The sequence below is a fragment of the Camelus ferus genome, chromosome 21 (assembly GCF_009834535.1).
Source record: "Camelus ferus isolate YT-003-E chromosome 21, BCGSAC_Cfer_1.0, whole genome shotgun sequence".
Taxonomy (NCBI): domain Eukaryota; kingdom Metazoa; phylum Chordata; class Mammalia; order Artiodactyla; family Camelidae; genus Camelus; species Camelus ferus.
In genome coordinates, this window is record NC_045716.1 from 28,408,116 (window position 1) to 28,415,381 (window position 7,266).

Sequence of the window (7,266 nt, forward strand, 5' to 3'; positions counted from 1 at the left end):
CATAAAAAAGAGTGAGGCACTGACATGCACCGCAAGGTAGATTAACCAGAAAAACCCTCTGCTCCGGGGAGGAGCTGGACACGCGCTGCTGTGTGGTTTCATCTGTAAGAAACATCCAGAAAAGGTAAATCTGGAGAGGCAGGAAGTCCGTTAGTGGTTGCCGGGGGCTGGGGCAGGGTGGGGAGTGACAGTAGAGAGACTGGGTTTCTCTCTGGAGCGATGAAATGCTTTGGAACCAACAGCGGTGAAGGTTGCACAGAATGCCACGGAATGGTCCACTTTAAAGTGGCTAATGGCTAATTTTATATTATGTGAATTTTTACCAAAAAAAAATTAAAAACCAGGCAGGCCTACAGTCAGAGGTCCTGGGTTCAAATCCCACCTCTGCCGCTGTGGTTGATGGGCTGGGAGGAGGGAGGCCACTCAGCTTCCAGAGACTCAGTTTCCCCTTCCAGGAAGTGGGACACCAAGCCCGGTCTCTGGGCGGTGGGAGGGGCCAGCGGCGAAGCCCCCCTTCCCTGTAGTGGGACCAGTGGGTGCTGGGCCACCACCCTCCACTTCCTTTCCCAGAGGAGGCTGAGCTGGAAGGTGCGTCAGAGGAGACGTGGAGAGGACGGTGGTCCCAGCGCTGCACTTGTCACTATCTCGTGGTGAGCGGTGGTCACCGTCCCCACGTGGTCACTGTCTTGGCATGGTCTCGGGGCAGGAATGTCCGGGTCACGCAGCTGACGAGCCCCTGGAATGAGTTCGTTTTGCTTTCTGCTCTGTGCCCCCCAGCTCACCCATAGCGACAGCAGACCCCCTAGAGCTCCCACCCGGCGCCCACCCTCCTCTGAGAACAGCCCCCCGATCCCCTTTCCCCCAAGACCTGGGCCAGGTGGTGTTAATGGCCCTGTCGGTTTCCGGCCACAGAAATTGCCCCTTGGCACTGACCACCCACACCAGCGGGACGGGACTCAGGGTTCTCCTGGCCTTTTCTCCAGAGGCCTGGAGTGACCAGCCAGAGGACCAGCCACTGAGGGCTCCGTTCTGGGGGCGTTCCACAGGAGCCCCAAAGCAGCCTGGGCTCCCCCACAGCCCACGGGGCTGCCCTGCCCGCCAAGGGTCTGACCATCTTCCTCCACTCGCCATTTTGCCCTTTACAGGTTCCAGGAGTGAGTGGGAAATACACGAAAAGCACAGTTCTCACAGCTGAAAATGCCTACAGAGCCCGGAGCAGGGCCGCGAGGCCTTTAGCCATGGAGTCTGCCTGTCTGCCCGAGGCTGTCCCTGCCCCCAGCCTTCCAGGCCAGCTGAGGACAACTCTGTCCCCCGAGAGGCGGCACCAGAGGCCTCGGCTTTACCCCCGACGCCTTCTCTCAGCCCCGGCCGGGAGGGCTGGGAGTCACCCTGCAGACGTCTCTGCAGCCTGCATTTGCCACCCCGGCTGCCGGCGCGGTTCTGCCCGGCGTGGTTTGCACATTGCCCCGCATCTCCCCTCTCCGAGAACCTGAGACGTGCTGTGGCTGTCCCCACTCCCTCGGGCGAAGCCCCTACCTGTATGTGGCCCCCAAGCCCACTCTGGATGCGGTCCCCTCTGATCAGATCTCTGAGCTCCTCTCCTGCCGCTTTGCCCCGTGCTTGCTTTATCCTGGCCCTGCCGGTCCCTCTGCTGCTCCTGAACTTTCCAGAACCATCCCCGGTACCTGCACGCCTCGCCCCTCACCTCCTGCAGGCCCACTCTGAGCTGGCACCTGGCTTCTGCCCTCATTTTGCTTTCCCCGGGGCCCTAGTCACCTCCAGCGTGTCCTGCACTTGCTTGCCCCATCTGCCGCGCCTGGACCGTCTCTCCTGCTGAGGCAAGCGCCCCGGGACGGGGGTGTTGTCTGGGTCACCGATGCTCTGCAATTGCCTCACACCCTCACTGGCACACACTGGCAGGTGGTGTTCAATAAACTGTGATGTTCATTTGGGGTGAAGCTGTGTGTTTCATTATGGAATGACGAAACAAACCAAAGAATGTGCAAAGCGCATTCATGCGGAAAGCCTGAATGTCACGCCTCTTTTTGGAGTCTGCACCTTTGATTTGCATTTATGTGTTCAGGGACCCAGAACACCTGTAGGGTGGCCTCCTCTGGATTTCCAGAGTTCAGTAAAAAGGATCAGAAGATTTCACGTTGCTTATAAATAAATCCCCTATTTCAATGTCACGAAAGAAAAACAAAACTCCCAAAGTGACCCAGGAAATACTGACAGAATAATCTTGACACTGAAAAAATACACTGTCTTTATCTTCAGTGCTGCAGTTGGTGAGCGTATCTTAAGGATGGTGGAAACACAAGATTGTTCTTCCCTGTTGACATATATTTTACCATTTCCATGCACGTGGGAGCCAACCCAGCCTGTGTGTGTGAGGAAACCGGGGAACAAACGGACCCTCAGGTCGGACTTGTGCCCACTGGCCCTGGACCACGAGGAGCACTCGGCTTGCACCCCCCACCCCACGTTCAGCGGCGTCCGGGCCCACAGCTCTCGTCATTCTGTAGACACTCTGTTGTGCAGAGCCACTCACATGGGCTCCTATGTCCTTCCTCTCAGCTTCCGGCGCAGAGGCTGAGGGGAGAACGCCGCACACCCCAGGGTAGGGGCGGGGGTCAGAGCTGTGAAGGCAGATCTTGGGAGCTGAGAGTTCAGGTCTGTACTTCAGAAGCGTCCTGGTAACCTTGTTAACTAATGCGCATAGTCCTGCTGTCGCGAGGGCCGCGCACAGCTCCCGCTCTCCGCCTTCTCCGCGCCGAGCCGTGCCTGCTCCACTCTGCTTCCTTTCTCTGGACTTCCCAAATTATGAGCATCAGATCCCAGACCAGAGGTGAGTATTTGACTATGTCACCTGAAGCATCTAACCCTTGGCCTTGCTTCCATCTGCGTGCTGACACGTCACGGTCACGCGCCTTGGAAGAACACGACGCCCGAGGTCTCCGCATCCTGTGGGCGATGTGTGAGCGCGTGAGAATGCACATCGGCAGGCGGTGCGCAGCACCCAGGGCGGGATGACTGCTGGCTTACAGGAGGAACGTGTCGCAGAAGAGGAGGCTTTGGGCTGAGCCTGAAAGAAGTCCAGGAGCACAGCGTGGGGGGGGGGGCATTTGCAGGAAGGGGAACAGCACGTCGAGGTGCCGAGGCAGAGCACGCACCACTGACAGGGCGGCCAGCAGCACCCGGCTGTAGGAGCGGGGGCACCGCTGTCAGTTTCTACTGAACGGGTATTTACTCAGTGCTGTGAGCAAGCGAGCAGGTGAGGACACACCCTCCTGGGGGAAACAGGCAGTGCACAAGGTCAGAGCGTGAGGGCGGCCATGGGCGCCCGGGACCGCACGGCAGGGGGCGGGGCGGCAGGGAGGCTGTGCTCTGGGTCAGGCTGCAGAGGAGGGGGGACAGTGGGCGATGCAACCCAAGCAACAAGGGCCCTGCGTGCAGAGGCCGACGGGAAGGGAGCGTGGGGGTCCAGGTCACGCAGGAAGAGGCACATGCTTAACTCCAAAGGTAATGGGAGCCTAGGCTTTACATAGGGAAGCAGAACGGTCCTGCTGACATCCCCCCCAAATCTCTGCACCATTGAGAGAAGAATGGATTAGGTGGAGATGGGGAGCCGCTGGAAGGAAGGCGCGAAACCAGAGGGCTGGAGATACAATTCAGGCTAGAGATGTGGCAGCATGGGGGCTGTGGAAATGCAGAGAATGGAGAACAGGAGTGGGGGTGGGACACGTGGCAGGGAGGGGTGTCACCCACAGGACCCACAGATGCCTGGAATGCAGGAATAAGGGGCAGGGAGCTCCGGGCGGCTCCCCGAGGCTGGCCTTAGTGCGTGGACCGAGGCCTTTCCCGAGGCCAGACAGGCCCTGCAGATGAGGCACCCCGTTGTCGCCGGGGCACAGCTGTTCACCAGGCGCAGTCTGGGGGATCCAGGAGAGGAGGAGCAGGTGGCAGGCAGGTGAGAGAGTGGGGTGACCAGGGCCCCCGGGGACGGCCGTCGGGGGGGCCCAGGCTGGGAAGGGCCCGGATCCCTATTTGGCACGGGATGGACGAGGGTGGTGGGCGGGGCACACACTTGGACTTTCACAAAAACAGAAAATAACATAAAAGCAAAGGGAATAAGCTTTGAAGTTGATTGTTCGGGCCAGGAATCCTACAAAACAATCCAAAGCCACCATCACATCACAGGACGCACCCCGTGGACCCACAGACCTTGCCCCCGGTGTCTGGCCGCCACTCAGGACAGGGAGCGGCCCTGCTTGTGTTTGTTTTCTGTTCCGTGGCTTTGAGGTCCATGTCTTTCCTCTCCGTGTGTTTATGGTTTCTCTGTGTCCAGGCTTGGTGTGGTTCCCAGGAGACGCGCAGTGTCCCAGGGCTCACGCCAGATTTTAAAAATAACCTACAAAGCAGAACATCTACCAGGAGACGAAGACTGCGGGGCACACGGAGGAAAGCCCTCCGTCGCCGTGAAAGCGGAGGTGAAGGCACCCCCTGCTCCTGGGGTTCTGGCTGGGACGCACTATCTCCGTGCGGCGGGGGGAGCTGGGCTCAGGGCCCTGCGGTCCTCTCTCCTCCTTCAAGGTCCCCTGTCACTAGCCTTTCTCTTCTCCCAAGGCCCTGTGCAAGCGGGCAGCTGCCACGTGGCTGCTCTCTCTCCCCACAAGCCCTGGCTTGGAGATCCCCCTCCGGTCACTGCCCTTCCTTCCACATCTGAGAACAGCAGCCTCACAGGCTGCAGGGCGTCTGAGCAGGTGCCTTGTTGGGCGGCGTTTCCATCAAAATGTAACTGCAGGTCGTTATTCAACTTTTCACAAAAGTGTGAAGTTCAGGACTTGGCAGTTTTGCCTTGAGCTACCTCTTTTCCTTAATTTAATCGCACACATCGGGGAGGCAGGAGCCAAGGCTGTGGGGCCCTGGGAGGGCGGCCCGTAACCTGGAGATGGGTGCTCTGGGCTCTGCCTCTTCCGGGGCAGTGTCTCCACCTTTCCCGGGAGCCTGCTTTCCACGTTACTACCTGGGGATGAGGGCACAGACCTTTCATAGAACTTGTTATGACAAATGTAAGTGGGACAGCTGCGGCCTCCATTCCCAGCCACACCGTCCAGTCGCCTGGGGAGCTTTATAAAACCCCGACCCTCAGATCCAGGGAACCACAGCTCCAGGGGCCAGGGCTGGGCCCCCACGTGCTTCAGACACACAGTGGGGCTGAGGGCTGCTGAACGTCTGTGGGAGTGCTGAGCCCAGGGCCCGGTAGGGGAGCCTGTCCCCCATGTCACTGGTGGTGGTGGCAGCCCTTTGTTGGGTAAACTCCTCTCAATTACCCATTGCAACAGGGCGGGGAGGTCAGCTCAGAAGCTCCACAGAAATGTGTCTTTTTTGATCTTTTCCTTTTCCAACATCTATTTTGACTCCTTGAAGCCAGTCTGCTTTTACCGACATCATCACTAAACCTGATCCTTTTTAAAAAAGAGCCAAAACATGTTTATTTTACACCAAATTTGTTGAGGACGAATGACCTGTGTCCTGCCTCACTAAACGGAGTCCGCTTTCCTCAGTGGTGGGGGCAGGGACTCCGCAAGGCCCTCGGGGCTGACGAAGGGCCCGCCCCGAGTGAGCCGCGGTCCCTGGCGGGTCTTCCCGCCCCGCCCCAGACAGAGCGCCCAGCCCTCCCAGCCCCGCCCTGCTCCCTGGAAGCACGTGAGCGGGACCCCAGGCGGCCTCCTGTCTGTGTGCAGAACTCAGAAACCTCTGCTTTCAAGGGGCGCGAGAGCGTCTCTCTAAACGTCACGCGCATCACACCGCGTGCGCCCGGGGCTCTCACAGACGCACCAACCCACGCATGCTGGGCCAGGACGGAGAGGCGGTGTCCAACGTGACGGCCACCGGCGTGTCGCATGCGACCTTCCAACTTAGTCAGCTGGAAGTGTGTACAGGTGAAATTCTGTGCCTCCATCTCACTGACCGTGTTTCAAGCGCCCAGCGGCTGTGTGTGCCCAAGGGCTGTCTCGCAGGGCAGCTCTGGAACATTCCATGTCACAGGAGACGTCCACACCCTGACCCCAGGACCTGTAGACGCGTGACCTTAGATGGCCAGGGCACTTGCAAGTGTCGTGGCGTTAAGCATCGTGAGATAGGAGATGGCCCTGGCGGATCCGCTGGGCCCGGAGTCATCACGGGTCCTTATGAGGCAGGAGCTTCCTAATGTGGCCCTTCTTCACGGTGGCCGTAGGAAACTCTCCTTATGGGCTAAAACCCCCCTCACCTGACACTCAGGAATGGCTACATTTCCCCAAAAGACAAGAAATACTTTGGCGTCCAAAGCAAACTCTAAAAGATCTCCCTCGCCGCTGGACACCATCGGTCTGTGGTGGCTGGAGCCGTCCACCCGGCCTGTGCTCTGCACCCAGCCAGACCGCCAAGCCCCAACCCACCACCAAAGCCCCCATACTCTTGTTTTGTGGTGAAGCAGAAATGACGCCATGTCCCGTGTGCGCCTGTCGCGCTGCCTCTGGACCGAGCGTTGTACGGCACCCGCGCTGGTGAGCGGCCGCACCTTCTCAGGAAGCAGGTGTGTGAGGAAGCTTGGCGCGCCTGTCTCTGTAGCAGGCGCCGGAACCCTGAACAGCCCAAAGCCAGACTGTAAACTGTTGATTCCATAGGAAGTTCTGTGATTGGAGAAGAAAATGCAAACCTTTGCCAAAATAAACCGCACCCAGAACACGGGTTCTCTTTGATTTTAGGTGTTATTTGCGGACTATCAGTCTCCTTATCGCCCCAGATAAAGCGGTGTTTATCCCCGTACCTGGGGGACCAGCAGCATTTGCTTCCGTTTCTGGGCTGTTTTTCACTGTTTATCTGACAGGCAGGTAATGTTGGAAGATAACGCGGGTAGGCGGCTTGTAGAGCTGCACCCCTGCCCCAGGGAGTCATTTCAATGCCACAAAAATAAAAACACTGTTATCACTTGGGCTATTATTCAACCTGACAAAGGGAGGAAATCCTGACACCTGATACCACGTGGATGAACCTTGAGGACTCAGTGAAATAAGCTGGAGAAAGAGACATAGTGTGCGGCTCCACTCGTATGAGGTCCCTAAAGCAGCCACATTCTCAGAGATAGAAAGTAGGACGGTGGGTGCGGGGGCCGGCGAATGCGTGTATCGTGGGGACAGAGCCCCAGCTTTACAAGATGGGAAGAGCCGTGGGGTGGGTGGTGGTGGTGACGGCGGCAGAGCGCTGTGAATGCCCCAACAC